Source organism: Solanum dulcamara, chromosome 9, assembly GCF_947179165.1.
Source record: "Solanum dulcamara chromosome 9, daSolDulc1.2, whole genome shotgun sequence".
NCBI lineage: Eukaryota > Viridiplantae > Streptophyta > Magnoliopsida > Solanales > Solanaceae > Solanum > Solanum dulcamara.
In genome coordinates, this window is record NC_077245.1 from 41703242 (window position 1) to 41721577 (window position 18336).

The 18336-nt window shown below is 39.6% G+C and overlaps 1 pseudogene; it reads right to left on the bottom strand.

Annotated features, from left to right (window-relative positions):
• Nucleotides 1–277: 277 nt before the first annotated feature.
• LOC129904826 (5S ribosomal RNA) lies at nucleotides 278–397 on the bottom strand (annotated as a pseudogene).
• Between the last annotated feature and the right edge of the window lie 17939 nt (nucleotides 398–18336).

Below are 18336 nucleotides of genomic sequence, written 5' to 3' on the forward strand. Positions count from 1 at the left end.
ATAACACCTCCTTAGAGTTGTTTGATAGCGTTATAGATTATCCGACTCACATGAAGACTTTTAAGAAACTTAAGAGCCTCCCCAGAAACTTAAGAAGTATTCCAAGGTACCAAAGTATGGGGTGTAACACCCTTCCCCCCTTTAGAACATTCGTTCGGTTCTTATACCGACTATATGGAGAGTTCCTCTATCCTATTGCCCTAACATATACTTTCATCGAGCAATCAATATCAGAGTTCCAAAGTTTAGGATTACTTGTAGACGTAGGGAATAGGTATGGATACTTGTCTTTCATTTCTCGGGGGGGTCACCCATCCTAGTACTACTCTCACCCAAGCACGCTTAACTTTAGAGTTCTGATGGAATCCGGTGTGTTAGTGCTGGTATGATTGCATTCATCCCTTATGGTATCTCATTTGAAGTTTAAGCGTTCCCATTTACATATGATAGCGTCAGTTGATTTTCTCTTATGCTTGTACTTCTCTTATCCACTTCCCCCCTTTAGGGTGTATCCATGTCATTGTCTGTTTATTTCTAACTTTCTAAATGCATATGAGTCCTTTCCAACCTATTTAGTATATTGTGCTATTTCCATATCTTCCCTACATCTCCTTAAGGCTAAACATTGCCAAAAGGAAAGAAAGATAGTTGTACGAACTTATACCAAAACATGCCAAGAGAAAGCTTTACATACCTTGTCTGAATTATTTCTTATCCTATTTGACTCGCCGTCCTTTGAACCTATTCAACATGAAAGTAAAATGAATATCAACCCCTTTTAACTTTCAAGCACCCTAGGTTACACCTTAGTATTAATGGAATCTATTTCCTTAGTCGTTTCCCCGACTAGTTCTGTTATTCGCTAAGGCATCGATTAAAATTGGGCATCACCTCCCCTATAATGTGCCCTATCCAAATTTCCAATTAGCTCCCTAAGACCAACAGCCAACCAAAAACAACAACCTGCATCAATTCACACCAACAGTATACAACATAAACTCCAAACGACTTATTCAAAAATACGATATCATAGTAGGGCGTCTAGCCTTTATTTTGTAACGCCTTTAATTATACGCAATGGGGAATCATGTGGCTTCGAACAGCAGAACCCTAACCCACATTAGACCATATTTAGGCCCTGAAACAACACATCACACCCCTGCAGCAGCAACTCACAAGAACAACGTCCTACTTTGACGACAATTCGACTATAACGACTACAATTTAGATTGTCTTCAACGCCAAGCATTTGTATACTATTTTCACATTTCCAGCCATACAAAAGGTGTATAATACACTCCATAACAATACCATAAAGTCCAATTTGAAAGGATAAACATTACCTTACCCGAATTTTGCCAAAACCATCAAAGCACAACTCAGAACTTCTCCAAACACGCTGAAATTGAGCGGGCTGTTTGTATGACTTCCATGCTTCCCCAAATTGGATTTTCTCGTTATTAAACATTTCTATATAACCACGAGATACCATAATTAATTAATTCATGGAATGAAACTCGAAGGCTTACCTCCAATAGGCCTAATCCGTAGCCCCTCTCTCTTGTCTCGAACGTTTTTCTCGTCTTCTTTCTTCTAAGTTTCCAATTGTAAACCTGAAGTTTTGGTTCCGTATACATCGTGAAATACATATATACATATTCACGTACTTAAGGAATGCCGTATATAATTAATTCACGGAGAACAATTTAAGAAATTACCTTAGATCCTTAAAAACCAAGGCTGCCTTGTACTTTGTTTCTCACGTTGTTCTTCTTTTGGTTGCTGGAGTTTCAGCTCCCAATAGAATGAGAATGACTTAGTAGTCATCAAAATCCACATATATACATTTCTTTAAAAGGTGTCACATGGCAGCCCCTTAGGGGTGACACATGGCAGCCCCCTAGGAAGCCCCCTAGGTTCATGCAGCCTATCACACGCTGCCACGTGGCAGCGTGGTCCACCCCCCCAAGTAGGCAGGTGAGTCACCTGCTTGCTTGTCACCTGCTTGCTTGAGGTTCTTGCTTGTCACCTGCTTGCTTCACTTTCGTAAGTTCGGAAACTAGTTTTTGCTCCCTATCGTAGGTTCGTAATCTCGTCTTATTTTAAGAGCCTATGTAATCCGTTCTACAAAAGCTTGGTACATACTCCAATAGCTTATGTATGTAAGACTGCCAAGTTAGTAGCTTACGTAGGTAAATCGAGTCCTACGACTCATTACTTGGCCTCCAATTCCTTCCGGATTCTTATGACTCCATTTCCAACCTTCTCTACTATGGGGTATCACATTCTCCTTTCCTTAGAGTCGTTTGATAGTGTCGTAGCATATTTGGATCACATGATAATGTCTAAGGAACTTATGATATATTCCGAGTTTTAAAAGCATGGGGTGTAACATCCTTCCCCCCTTTAGAACATTTGTCCCCGAATGTTAGACAAAACTTCTCTAAGCACCTTATACAAATCGTAGGGAGATTCTTTATTGCTTCCATAATACATACGTCTACCCAGGCACTTAATATATGAGTTCCAGGAGTTGGGGTTACCTGCTGTCGTCGGGAATAGGTGAGAATACTTGTGTTTCATGCTCTCTTCAGTTTCCCCGGTCACTCTCTTTCTGGTTTTGGTTTTTCTACCGTATCTTGACGGAAGGCATGTCTTTAGTCCACAATCTTCTATCTTGTTGATCTAAGATGGCGATAGGTTGTTCCTCATAGGATTCCATCTTTTGGACACCATCTATAGAATATACCCTGGGTGGCTCGTCAGTACCTTTACGAAGCATCTCCATCTGATGGAATGGGCGTAAGTTTCCAAATAAGGTGGTAAGCTCAACTTACCAGCCACGTTGCCCACCTTATGATCAACTTGATATAGTCTAATATATTTTGGGTTAAGTTCCCTTTTCTGGGTGACTCCGTTATGAACATCCAATCATTAATTTGAACTCTGAATGTCGATGTCGATTATTTGTATATTATTTCTGCCGACTCTGGGTTGTTAGTCAATAGCTTGCTTAATCCTGTTTGGCCTACCAGCTTAGTCCTTTCCCCAACAGGGGGTCTTATACACTCTGCCTTACAACATCTTGTAGGGGGTCATCTGGATACCGGAATGATAGCCCTTCTCGTAGGCAAACTCAATAAGTGGTGGACGATAGTCCTAGCTACACTTAAAGACTACCTCATAAGCTCACAATATATTTTCTAGCAGTTGATAGTATGCTCTCCCTATTCAGTAGCCCGAGAAAAATGCGGTATGAAGTCCTGTCTGTGCTTCCGACCTCTTCTTGGACTGAGGTCCAAACATTAATCATAATTAAAGTCCTTCTATCTAAAATACTAGCTGGGGAAACCTCCCGGAACCTTACTATCTTCATGTTCTATAATTCCACCTAGTTTCAGTTGCATAGGTGCTCTTGCTTGAAAGGAAATGGGCTGATTCGTTAGCCTCGTATAGTCCTTCTCGACTCTTTTCAGAACTGTAATTGGCATTCTATCTTTTGGGTCCTTCTTCTCCTCTTTCTTTCCACTCCTTAGGGTTGGCTATCGAGTAATGCTGCAGTCCCCTCATGTAATAGCTCTTATAGTCATTTTGTGCTTTGTCTAACATGATCTGGTATAATTCCGATGAAATTTTTGTGTATATACTCTCCATCCTATATTAACTGGCTAGTTCTGCCAATTTCGTTTAAACTATTCCTCCAATCTACTTGGTACTGCATCATGTCTCCGTCTATCTTCATATTTTATAATCGGACTATCTGCGTACGGAGCCTTGGCTAAATTATGAAGCGATGAGAACCTTTCCATATATAGTTCGACACCTCGTCTGTTACTCTGTACTTGAGCAATAGGACCCATGGGACTGCTCGTCTGAGGCCACATTCTACTTATCTTCATCCAAAATTTATCAGTACTTGTAGTCGTACCCATTTCCACTAGGTAGTACTAGTATTCCGACAATAACTATTTAAGGTTTTCTTGAAGTAGTAGCTTTATCCCAACCTATATCCTTTGCTTCTTGGGCCGAATAGAAGTTGCGCTATTTGTTCTTTAAGTTTTCCATCCTCGTCCCTTAAGGGTTCCACTATTTCTGGGGCGACGTTGTGTATACGCGTCATTTTTTTGTATCTTAAGCCCCATGCCCTTACTGTGTACACAACAAAGACTTTTAACTTAATCAACGTATACCAGGTGCGCCTTACTAGTGGTCCTACTTTATCCCTATATAATTGTATCACACTGTTCAATTCATATTTACATATCCCCCTTTTAGTTCATACTCATATTCAATTCCTGACATCTCTTTAAGGTGCTTCTGTTCGAAGCTCTTTCCCTAATTAGTTGGTGGAGAACTATAAATTGGTATCATAAACCATTTTCCAACCATTGTTGGAAGAAACCAGAATCTCTTAAACATCACAGTACTTTTATTAATAGTTGACCCACCTGGTCTCCTTCCGAGTTTATCCTCGAGTTATGAACAACTCATCTTACCTTTCAACCTGAGCTTCTTTTTTTTTCTACAGCATAGTTATAGTTGGAGATACTGTGGTCTGAACTTTACTACTTAAATAAGGTTTTGTTCCTCCGAAATAAAATTCTTCAAGTAAAAAGGGTGCCCCTTATCGACGACCTGAAGGATACCTCTTATAGCTTTAGTTAAACACAGTAGGGGTACTTGGTATTAATTTCTCAGACATCTCAAAATTCTATGCTTCATTTCATTTTCCCTGTTTTGGGAAAATTTCAGCAGAGTTTCCTCTACACTTCTTACTATCCCATAACCTGCACGTAGAAAATACCAACCATGCCTCACAGGGACAACATATATATATATATTCAGGTCATATCACAGCCACACAAGGCTTTCAATATCATTTCATATCCCAGCTACACAGGGATTTCAACGTCAATAATAATATAAAAATACTAGACTTACCTCATATGTCCATTTTCAACCTGCATCTGTTGCACTTTCTATCTGCTTTCCTTTCAGGTTTCAACTTTACATTTCAATAGTACTTCAATACCTTACCTAACGAATATCTTCCGTGGCTTTACTTTACTTACCTGCATGTTTCATAACTTTCTACGTCGTCAATTACTTCCTTCTGTTAGTGTCGTCCTTCTATTAAGATCCAAGGTTAGTATAAGGAATTTTCCTATGACTCGGATCTAAAGCACGATCTCAGATGTAGAAGAAAGGTAACATTCTAAATGTCCTGTAGCTTCCTATTTAGAGATGTGGCATGTAACACATCAATAACGAAGACTCTACTAGACACGGTCTGCAGACAGTCCAAGGATGAACTGCTCTGATACCACTTCTGTCACGACCTAACCCCGTAGGCTGCGATTGGGGTTCGACCTGGACCCCCGTACACATGTCTATCAACTGTGGTCATATTGAACTGTAAATAAAATAATATCATGTAATAGAGCCCCATTGGGCAATAACATTTTCATAACCCTGTAGCCCTTTTTGTTTGTATCACAATATGACAAGGCACGCAAGCTGACAAGACCGCCATAAAATAATCATATATATCATATATCAGGTAAACCCAGCTGAATCAAACTGACATACACAACCCATATATACATGTCTGCAGACCTCTAAAAATATTAACGACAACATATGGCAGGACAGGGCCCCCGCCATACCCCTGAATAGACAAAATAATTTTTATACTTCAGTGGTCAGTATCAAAAACTAGGCTCCGATACAAAAGAGCCTCCTCCAGCTGAACTGAGTGGAATCCTAAGCTGACGGACTCCCAAAACCTGTACCTGTACCTATGGGCATGAAACACAGCCCTCCGAAGAAAGGGGGTCAGTACAACATATGTACTGAGTATGTAAATCGTAACATAATACAACTAGAGGTATATCCGAAACAAAGAAGTAGGAGAACAATTTATCAAATCGGAAACATATACATGTACTCTGTGAATCATAAAAACATGCATGCTTAAATTTTCAATATAGCTGGCCCCCTCAAGGGTCTGGTGAAACATATATGTAATATCAGTATTAGGCCCCATGCTATCGTCACCTTATTACAACACATCATCATAGTATCAGTATCAGGCCCCGTGCCATCGTCACCTTATTACAACACATCATCATAGTATCAGTATCAAGCCCCAGGTCATCGTCACTTTGTTACAACACATCATCATATATATACATACGGATGCCGGCCCTCTAGCGAGGGACTCAGTGAATAATGCAGTGAATTGCATGAATATGACAACCGGCAAGGGACTTGGAGAAGAAGTGTTATAGTATACACGAGTGGAGTAGTGAGTAACTATATGCAATTCAAATCATTATCGGAGACTCGACAGAATAACAAAGTTAAGCTTTTATTTGAGGACCCGAGTAACAATGTAGTCATCTCGAGTATCCTCTAGATGCCATTATGGGCTGTCTCGATTGTAATCTCGAGGGCCCTGGACATGTATTAACATAAGGCCAAATCATTTATGGAATTAGAAACACTTATTACCTTATAGTCCTTAGGACGTACAGCCTGTACATTTGTTATCTCTTTAACGTATAAAAGTTTCCAGGGAAAGTAGTTCAACTACTATAGGAGTTCAATATTCATAAGTAATTAAGAGATGTTTAAGAATGGAGTTACCTCGGAGTTCAGATCAGATTCAACTTACAACTAAAATAAGGACATGCCTAAAAGAAGAAAGAGAATAAGCTCTATATAGTCTGTACTTTCCTTCAGGTAATCTTCATATACATATTTCGTACCCGGCCCTTCATGGGGCTCGGTGAACCACTATGGCATCGTAATTTCATTTTCGTATCAAATACATCTCAATGGAAATGAGAGATAGCTTCCCATACATTACATTCTGACACATAGAAGCCCTACTAGGCAATACTTAATCTTCATAGGAACTCTAATACTGAACAGTGGATAGGGGTTATGAGGTGTACTCGAAATTCTAGGAATGGAATTATCCCCGCACTTCATATACAATTCACTTAAGGCTTAACATTGCCAAAAGGAAAGAAAGATAGTTGTACGAACTTATACCAAAACATGCCAAGAGAAAGCTTTACATACCTTGTCTGAATTATTCCTTATCTTGTTTGCCTCGCCGTCCTTTGAACCTATTCAACATGAAAGTAATATGAATATCAACCCTTTTTAACTTTCCATCACCCTAGGTTACACCTTAGTATTAATGGAATTTATTTCCTTAGTCGTTTCCCCAACTAGTTCTGTTATTCGCTAAGGCATCAACGAAAATTGGGTAGCACCTCCCCTATAATGTGCCCTATCCAAATTACCAATTAGGTCCCTAAGACCTACAGCCAACCAATAACAAAAACCTGCAGCAATTCACACCAACTGTATACAACATAAACTCCAAACAATTATTCAAAAATACGATATCACAATAGGGCGTCTAGCCTTTATTTTGTAACGCCTTTAATTATACACAATGGGGGGTCATGTGGCTTATACCAACAGCACTCTAACCCACATTAGAACATATTTAGGCCCTGCAATAACACATCATACCCCTGCTGTCACGACTCAAACTCGTAGGTCGTGACTGGGGTCCGACCTGGACCCCCCATATACCTAGCTATCAATTGTGGTCAAATTGAACTATAAATAAAACAATATCATATAATAGAGCCCCACTGGGCGATAATATTTTCATAAACCTGAAGCCTTTTTCGTTTGTATCACAACATGACAGGGCACGCAAGCCGACAAGGCTGCCAAAATATAATAACATATATCATATATCATGTAGACCCAGCTGAATCAAACTGACATACATAACCCATATATACATGTCTGCAGACCTCTAAAAATATTAACGACAATATATGGCGGGACAGGGCCCCCGCCGTACCCATGAATAGACACCACAATTTTACATATCAATGGTCCATATAAATAACTAGGCTTCGATACAATAGAGCCTCTTCCAACTGAGCTGAATGGAATCCTAAGCTGACGAACTACCAAAACCTGTACCTGTACCTGCGGGCATGAAACACAGCCCCCCCCTCCCCTGAAGAAAGGAGGGTCAGTACGCCATATGTACTGAGTATGTAAAACATAACATAATGCCATTGGAAGCATATCTGAAGTAGAGAAGCAGGGGCTAAAATATCCAAATTGGAATCTTGTACCTGTACTTTGTGAATTATGAAAGCATGCATGCTCAATTTATACAATATAGGTGGCCCTTTTAGGGATTTGGGGAATCAGATCTGTAGGACCATCATAGGCCGATGCCATCACCACCTTATTACAACACATCATCATATATATATATATACGTATCCGGCCCTCTAGTGAGGGGATCGGTGGATAATGCAGTGAGTTGTGCACGATAACGTACCCGGCCCAGAACTAGGTGAAAGAAGGGTTACAGTATACACGAGTAGAGTAGTGAGTAACTATATGCAATTTAAATCATTATAAGAGACTCGACAAAATAAGAAAGTTAAGCTTTTGTTTGAGGACCTGAGCAATGGTGTAGTCATCTTGAGTATCCTCTAAATGCCATTATGGGCTGCCTCAAAAGTAATCTCAGGGACCCTAGACATGTATTAACATAGGGCCAAATTATTTATGGAATCAAAATAATTAGTATCGTATAGTCTTCCAGACTTGGAGCCTGTACATTTGGTACTTTTTTAATATATAAAAGTTTCCAAGGAATAGTTCAACTACTACCAGAGTTCGATATCCAAAAGTAAATAAGAGATATTTAAGAATAGAGTTACTCCAGAGCTCATATCATATTCAGCTTACAGCCAAGACAAAGACATGCCCAAAAGAAGAAAGAAAATAAGCTCTATATAGTCTGTACTTTCCTTCAGGTGGTCATTATATATATATCTCACACCCGGCCCATCCTGGGGCTCAGTGAACAACTATGGCATAATAATCACATTTTCATACAAAGTACATATCAAGAGAAAGGAAAGATAGTTTCCCATACACTACTCTTTAGCACGTAGAAGCCTTAACAGGTAATGCTCAATTCTTGCAGGGGTGTCAACACGTAACTGTAGTTAGGGATTATGAGGCATACTTGGTGTTTTGGGAATGGAATTATCCCCACTTTCCACATACAATTCACTTAAGGCTAAGACTTGCCAAAAGGAAAGAAAGATAGCTATACGTACTTATCCCAAAATATGCCAAGAGAAAGCTTTACATACCATGTACGAGTTACTCTTTGTCATGTTCGCTTCGTCGTCCTTTGAACCTATTCAATATGGAAGTAATACAAATATCAACCACTCTGGACTTTTCAGCACCTTCAGTTGCACCTTAGTATTCATGGAATCTATTTCCTTGTTCGTTTCCTTGACTAGTCCTTTAATTAGTTAAGGCGTTAATGAAAATTGGGCAGCACCTTCCCTATAACATGCCCTATCCAAATTTCCAATCACACCCCTAATAACTACAGCCAACCAACAACAACCTACAACATATATACAAGCAATTTACACCAACATTACACAATACAAACCCCAAACAACTCACTCAAAACTATCAAAATGTGAATTTTGGACAGCTTACCGTCTTGCATTGTCGCTTTGTTTCGAAGGGGTAATTGAGGGAAACAGGATTTATGTCCTCTATGAAAGTTATAGAAATGTGTCTTAGGGTCGCATACAATATCGAATCACCCCTACATCAATTCTGTACAAAAAGATACGCCCAAAATACCAACAGCAGTCCGTGTAAGATTTCCAAATCCAAAATCTGAGCAGTACCTCCTCTATACTTCATCACCCTTTTTTGAGAAGATAAAAGCAAAACTGGATTTTAAAAACTGAAAGTTATAGAAATATGAAATACCATTCCAAAACATATTCAATCACTCAAAACAAAGCTGTACACAAGAAGTTATACCAATATTACTAACAACAGTCTCTTCCAAAAATGAGTTTGTTAACTAGTTCTTAACATTTTCTCTCTTTGTTCTTTCAACGTCCTCTCAAGTTCCAAGCTGAAGAATTAATTCCGTAGACATCGTAAGATACATATATACATATCCACATGGTTGAGAAACACCGTAGATAATTAATTCATGGAAGAAAATTGGAGAACATACCTTGAATCCTTCAGAACGTGGCTGTCTTTCTCTTCTTCCTTTTTAACATTTTTCTCTCTATATTCTTGGCTGATTTTTGGCTAAGAAATGTTGTACTTAGTCATCAACATATATATCCACCTTTTTAGAAGATGCCACATGGCAGCTCCCTAGGACGCCACCTAGGCTCATGCGGCCTATCACACACCACCATGTGGCAGCGGGGTCCACCCCCCAAGCAGGTAGGTGAGTCACCTGCTTGCTTGTCACCTACCTGCTTGTCACCTGCTTGCTTCGCATTCGTAAGTTCGGAAATTAGTTTTCTCCCTTTTGTAGGATCGTCATCTCGCCTCATTTCAAGAGCCTATGTAATCCGTGCTTCGCAAACTTGGTATATCCTCAAGTAGCTCAAGTGTATAAAACTTCTAAGTTTAGTAGCTTACGTAGGTAAATCGAATCCTATGACCCATTACTTGGCCTCCAATTCCTTTCGGATTCTTATGACTCTATTTCCAACCTTCTCTACTATGGGGTATCACATTCTCCCTTCCTTAGAGTCGTTTGATAGTGTCGTAGAATATCTGTCTCACATAGTAACTTCTAAGAAGCTTAAGAGGCATTCCAAGCTCAAGAGTGTGGGGTGTAACATCCTCCCCCCTTTAGAACATTCGTCTCCAAATGTTAAATAAAACTTCCCTCAAGACTTTATACTGACTGTAGGGAGATTGTTTTCTATTGCGATCACACGTATTTTTATCCAAGTAATTAATATATGAGTTTCAGGAGTTGGGGTTACCTTCAGACATCGGGAATAGGTGCGTATACTTGTGTTTCATATTTTCTTCAGCTCCCCCGGTCATCCTCTTTCTGGTTTTGGTTTTGCCACAATATCTTGACGGAAGGCATGTCTTTAGTCTATGATCTTCTGGTTTGCCAATATAAGATGGCGATAGATTGTTCCTTGCAGGATTCCATTTTCTGGACATCATCTATGGAACATACTCTAGGTGTCGCACCAGTACCTTTGCGAAACATCCTTATCTAATAGACTAGGCGTATAGTTTTCCAATCAGGTGGTAAGCTCAACTTATTAGCAACTTTTCCCACCTTATGAGCAACTTGACAAGATCCAATGTGTTTTGGGTTAAGTGTTTTTTTGGGTGAGCCTGTTATAAACATCAATCATCAATTTGAACTCTATATGTCGATATCGATTATCTGTACATCATTTTCTTCGACTCTGGGCTGCTAATCCTTAGCTTGCTCAATCATGTAGGGGCCTTTAAGCTTAGTCTTTCTAACATCAACCTATCCAATAGGGAACTTACACGTCTTGCTCTACCAGTCTTGTATGGGGCCATTGGGATACCGAAGTAGTAGTTATTATTGTAGGCAACTTGATAAGTGATAGATAATCATTCCAGCTAACTTTGAAGTTAACAACACTAGCTCATGACATATCTTCTAGCATTTAAATGGTACGCTTTAGCCTGTTCATCAGGTTTGAGGGTAAAGTAGTGTACGAAGATTTATGTGTTTTCCCAGTTTCTTCGCGGAATGATTCTCGGTAGTTAACTGTAACTTGGGCTCCTTCATATGGGATAATAGCTATGGGGACTCCGTAAGGTCCTACCACTCTTTTACACTATAATTTTACACCTTCTCGGCTGAGTAGGTAGCCTTTGATTGAAGGAGCATGGGCTAATATGGTTAATCCATAGGTAACATTCTCTCTAGAGCCATCTGGCGCTGGAGTGCGAAGTGAGACTTGTAGCCCTGGTCATGTTGTGGGATTTTTGACCTCGTGTATTACTTCCTATCTTCCGTAAATTACATCAATTGATACCCTTAGCTTTTGGGTTTTGCTTTTTTTTCTGCCCTAAGAGTTGGCTGCCAAGTGGTGTCGAAATTCTCTCGCCCACTGGCCCATATAGCCATTCTATGGTTTTCCTCTCATTAACCGGTACTATGTTGAAGAACTGTGGCATTCGAGTTTGTTGTCAGTTAGCAATTAGCTAATACTTCTTGTCTTCCTTAAATCCTTTTAACACTACCCTCAACGTAATGTATAGTACTCTAGGAACATAATCTCATGTCGTTTCTCCGCCACTAGTTCAAATTTTTCCATCTCCGCGACCACACCTGTACTATCACACTAAATTCCACCAGAATTTAGAAGTTAAGCGTGCTTCGGCGAAAGTAATACTGGGATGGGTGACCTACTTAGGAAGTCCTCATGTCGCGTTTCATGGTAATCCCTGCAATAATGTGCGGGGCACTCAACTTAGCTCCATATTTACCTCAGCGTTGTCTCGCGAGTCTTTATGTTTTGCCTTGTCCTTTCCTCTGTTATCTTGCTACCAGTACCGGGGTAGACCTTTAGTTCCACTATGACCCTGTCCCTCCCTTTTTTGTTGGTCACTTTGATTTAACTTCTCCTATTGTATTCACCCATTTTGTATGCACCCATTCATGTTACACCCCGTACTTTGGTACCTTAGATTGCATCTTAAGCTTCTCAAGTTTTTGGGAAGGCTCTTAAGTTTATTAAACGTCATTATTTGAGTCGGATAGTTTATAATGCAATCAAATAACTCCAAGGAAAGGAGAACGAAATGCTTCATAATAAGAAAGATTGGAAATAAGGTTATAACAATTCGGAAGGAGTTGGAGGCCGAGAAATGAGTCGTAGGACTCGATTGACTAGCGTAAACTACCAACTTGGACGTCTTACGTACTTAATCTACTCGAGTGCGTGTTGAGACTAAGTAGCAAGGAATACATAGGCTCTTAAAGTGCGAAGAAATTACGAACCCACGGAAGAGAAATAAGGAAACGACGTACCTAATTGAAGCAAGTAGGTGACTCACCTACTTGACACATGGCAGCACGTGATAGGTACACATGGCATCACATGAAAGTGACATGTGGCAACAGGTGACACACCATAGGGTGGACCCCCCACCTGCCACGTGGCAACCATGGATTGGTTGCATAATTGAGGTGGCTGCCTAAGGGTGTGACATGTGTCACCCTTAGGGGCTGACATGTGTCACTCTCCAAAAATATATGTGTCTATGTATGGATGACTATTAAGTCATTTTTAGCCAAAAACTTGAACAAATAGAGAGAAAAACGTGGAGAAGAAAGCAAAGGCAGCCATGGTTTGGAGAAACACTAAGTTGGTAATACGAGTATAACTCCTTGTGTAAGGCTTCTTTTTGAGTGATTCAAGATGTTTTGGAAAGCTATTTCATAGTTATACAACTTTCATTTAGCCTCTAAAACCCAGTTTTGCTTTTCTCTGCTCGAAAAAGGGTGATGAAGTATGGGGGAGGTGCTGCCCAGATTTTGTTTTGGAAATCCTACACGGACAGCTGTGAGTATTTTGGGCATATATTTTCGTACAAAATTGCTGTAGGGGTAATTCAAAATTTTTTGAGACCTTGATACACATGTCTATAACTTTCATTGAGTCCACAAATCCTTTTTCCCCCAATTACCCATCCGAAACTAAGCGACAATATAACACAGTGGGCTGTCCAGATTTTGCGTTTTGATAGTTTTGGCGAGTTTGACAAGTTTAACGTAAGGTAAGGCCTTTACTTTTAAATTGGAGTTTATGGTGTTGTTATATAGGGTATTATACATTGTTTAAGTTGCTGGAAATGTGAAAATATGATAAATATGCTTGACGTCCGAAATAAACTAAATTAGAATCGCTATAGTTAAATTATAGTCGAAATGAGGCATTGTGCTTGTGGGGGATGTTACAGGTGTGTGATGGTGTGTTGCAGGTCCTAAAGGCATTTTAAAAGAGGTGTGGGAGCTTCTGGTTTCAGCCACACGACCCTCCGTTCCGCACAATTAAAGGGTTTACGAAATAAAGGCTAAAGACCCTATTTTGATATCGTAATGTTAAGTAAGTTGTTTGAAGCCTATGTTGTGTAATGTTGCCATGTTTTATGTGTATATCAGTTGCAGGTTATTGTTGTTGGTTGGATGTAGTGATTAGGGATGGAAGTGGGAATTCGGATAGGGCAAGTTATAGAGGAGATGCTGCCCAAATTCCGTTAACTTCTTAATTAATTAATAAACTAGTCGAGACTAGTCGAGAAAGGAGAATAACGAGTTGGTTCCTATGGGTGCTTGGTTGTGGATTTAGAAGCTGGAAAGTTGAAGGTTACTAATATTAGTATTACCTTCGTGTTAAATAGGTTCACAGAACGACGAGACAAGTCGGGCTAAAGGCAGTCGACCAGAGGTATGTAAAGCTATTCCTTCTTTTGGCATGTTTTGGTATAAGTATGTAAAGCCTATCTGTTCTTTCTTTTGGGCTTGTCTTAGATCTAAGTGACAAGTGATATGTGTATGAAGCTTGGGGTAACTCTATTCATGGGCTCTGAACATGGTTCATGATTCATAATTCATGTTCACATTTGAATGTTAAGACTCTTAAAGTAGTTAAGCTTCCATTCCTCAAGTATTCTATGTACTGAGAAGTAGTGTATGTAAAGTTATTCTTCCTCTCCTTTGGCATGACTTAGATATAAGTATTGTGTATATGAAGTTTGAAGTTATTCCACTCTTAAAACTCTGAGGGTGAGTTAAGACTCTTGTTCACTTCCTACTGATTAGAACTCCTGTAACAAGTTGAGTCATTACTTTTCAAGTCTTCCATGTGATAGGAAGTGGTGCATGTAAAGCTTGTCTTTTCCTGCTTCGAGAAAGACTAGACTAAAGGTTCTATAGGATATGGATTTGGATATAGCCCCATTTATAGATTTTGGATGTAACCCATGACCTGTACCCACTTTTGAATGATAAGGGCCTTGAAGTAGCTGAACTACGACCCTTGAGCCTTCTATAGGCTGAATAGTGATTGGATGTGTAAGCTCCTATACTTGGGGGTTCTTGGGCATACTTTACGAAAATGGTTGAGGGATATTTGATATGCTGCTAAGTCCTACATGTACGTATATGCATATTACATTATATATGGATTGAGCCGTCGTACCTCAGTATTATTATGCATTATACGGATCGGGCCGTTATACCTCGACATTATTATGCATTATACGGATCGGGTCGTCATACCTCGACATTATTATGCATTATACGAATCGGGCCGTCGTTCCTTGGCATTGTTATACGATATACAGATCGGGCCATCGTTCCTCGGCATTATTATATGATACATGGATTGGGCCATCGTTCCTCGACATGTACTTTCTATATACAGGGATCGGGCTATACGTCCCACAGCGTTAATGGAATATATATACCTAGCATGATAGATTATGTGTTTGTAACACTGAGTCCCCGAGCGGGCCAGATACGGTATATGATAGTGGTATACATGACTTTATTTTGTGAGGTGCAGGCACAGTACCCTATTAAATGTTATACTTGGTTTCCTGCATCCTAGTTCAGTAGTTATCTTAGTTATGTTGTGCTTATATACTCAGTACATATATCGTACTGACCCCCTTTCTTTGGGGGGGATGCGTTTCATGCCCGTAGGTACAGATATTCATTTTGGAGATCCGCCAGCTTAGGATTTTCGCTCAGGTATATTGGAAGTGCTTCACTGTTTCAGTGCCTAGCTTTTGAGTACTGGTCCTGTGATGTATATATTTGTTTATGTAGGGGTACGACAGGGGTCCTGTCCCACCATATGTTGTCGTTCCTATTCTTAGAGGTCTATAGACATATGTGTGTGGGTTGTTTAGGAGTTTATTTCGGTTATGCCTATGCAATATATTGTAAAAGCTATTATGTTGTGGTAGTCTTATCAGCTGGCTTTCTCTTTCATGACATGATACAAATGAAAGAGGCCACACGTGTATGAATATTTTATCACCCACTGAGTTCATGTGTTTGGTTCCTATATCTAGGAGGCTATATGAACATAAAAAAGTTTTAACCCATTGAGGTTTTTGTGAGCAGTATCACGTTATACATAGTCCAATTTGACTGTAGTTGATAGTTACGTAAATGGGGGTCCAGGTCGAACCCCAGTCGTGGCCCATGGGGTTGGGTCGTGACAATTCATTAGGGTGAGCTACTGAGTAGCGCTAAAGTTCGTTCATATAGTGACCTTTAAAGCCGCTTTGAGTTTTGGTCTATTATTAGCTGGCATAGCTTTAAAGGAATTTGACATATAAGCTCCCCTATCCTCTATTCACTTTGTGTTCTCCTCATTTTCTACCACAGGAGGCTTTCTATTCCTTTTTCTTTGGTTATTTATCTATCGCAACATCATTTGCGACTAACTCTATAACAAACATTTTGGCTTTTGGTCTAGCATGCTGTCATTATCCTTCGTAATGTCTCTTAATTTGGTCGATATCCTTACATGGTTATACTCTTTTGTTTTTATATATGGCCGCCTTCTAGTGTTATGTTGTCCAGGGTCTCGTCACAAACTTCTTAACGCTGCCTTATGTAACATTCTATCTTCCATCCAATTATTGGTAGCTTCCAGATCCTTCTAACTTAGTTCAGCAAGATATCTTATTGAAGTTTAGACATATATCTCAAATATATTTCCATATCAATTGCCTCCTCCTACTTTTGCCATTTTCTCATTAACTTCCCCCCTTTATAGGGTACTTGTACTTTCATTTGATTGTACCTTGCTCTATGTATCTTTGTCCAGTCTCAATTTCGCCCAATCTCTTCCTCCAATCTACTTGGTACTGCATCATGTCTCCGTCTATCTGCATATTTTATAATCAAACTATCCACGTATGGAGCCTTGGCTAAATTACGAAGCAACGAGAACCTTTCCATATTTAATGTGATGTCTTGTCTACTAATCAGTACTTCAATAATGTGACCCAAGGAATAATGTGACCCAAGGAATAACTCATCCAAGGCCACCTTCTACTTTTCCTTTTCCCAGAATTACTTCGTACATGTAGTCGTTCCAATTCTAATTAGGCAGTGCTAGTATTCAGATGATAACTATTTAAGGTTTTCTTGAAATAGTAGCTTTATCCCAACCTATATTCTTTGCTTTTTGAGGCAAATAGAAGTTGCGCCATTTGTTCTTTAAGTTTTCCATCCATGTCCCTTAAGGGTTCCACTATTTCTGGGGCGACGTTGTGTACACATGTCATTTTTTGTATCTTAAGCCCCATGCTCTTACTGCGTTCTCAACGTAGGACTTTAACTTAGTCAATGCATACTAAGTGCATCTTACTAGTGGTTCCACTTTATCTCTACATACTCGTATCACACTGTTCAATTCATACTTACATATACCCCTTTTAATTCGTATTCATGTTCAGTTCCTGACATCTCTTTGAGGTGCTTCTGTTAGAAGTTCTTTTCCCAATTAGTCGGTGGAGAACTATAAACTATTATCGTAAACCATTTTTCAATTATTGTTGGAAGAAACCAGAACCTCTTAAACATCACAGTACTTCCCTTTTAATACTTGCCCGACCTAGTCTCCTTCTAAGTTTATCCTCAAGTTGTGAACAACTCGTCTAATTTATGATAGGAATTGAGTGTTTGGGACTTTCAAAAAGAGTGAAGCTCAATTACTAAATACCTTACCCTTCAATCTGAGCTTTTTTTTTTCTTACAACACAATTATGGTTGGAGATACTGCGGTCTGAACTGTACTGCTTAGACAAACTTTTGTTTCTTCGAAATAAATTTCCCCAAGTGAAGAGGGTGTCCCTTATCGACGACATGAAGAGTATCTCTTACAGCTTTAATTTAGCATCCTATAGGTACCCGGTATCAATTTCCAAGATATGTTATAAACTATGTTTTATTCCCTTCGTCTTGTATTAGGAAAATTTCGGCAGAGTTTCCTCTACACTTCTTACTATCCCAAAACCTACACACAGAAAATACCAACAATGCCTGTACCTGTGGGCATGAAACGCAGCCCCCCGAAGAAAGGGGGGTCAGTACGACATATGTACTGAGTATGTAAAACATAACATAATGCCACTTCAAGCATATCTGAAGTTGAGAAGCAGGAGCTAAAATATCCAAATTGGAAACCTGTACCTGTACTCTATGAATAATGAAAGCATGCATGCTCAATTTATACAATATAGCCAGCCCTTTTGGGAATCCGGGGAATCACATCTGTAGGACCATCATAGGCCCGGCGCCATCACCATCTTATTACAACACATCACTATATATATACATACGTACCCGACCCTCTAGTGAGAGGCTCGGTGGACAATGCAATGAGTTGTGCACGATAA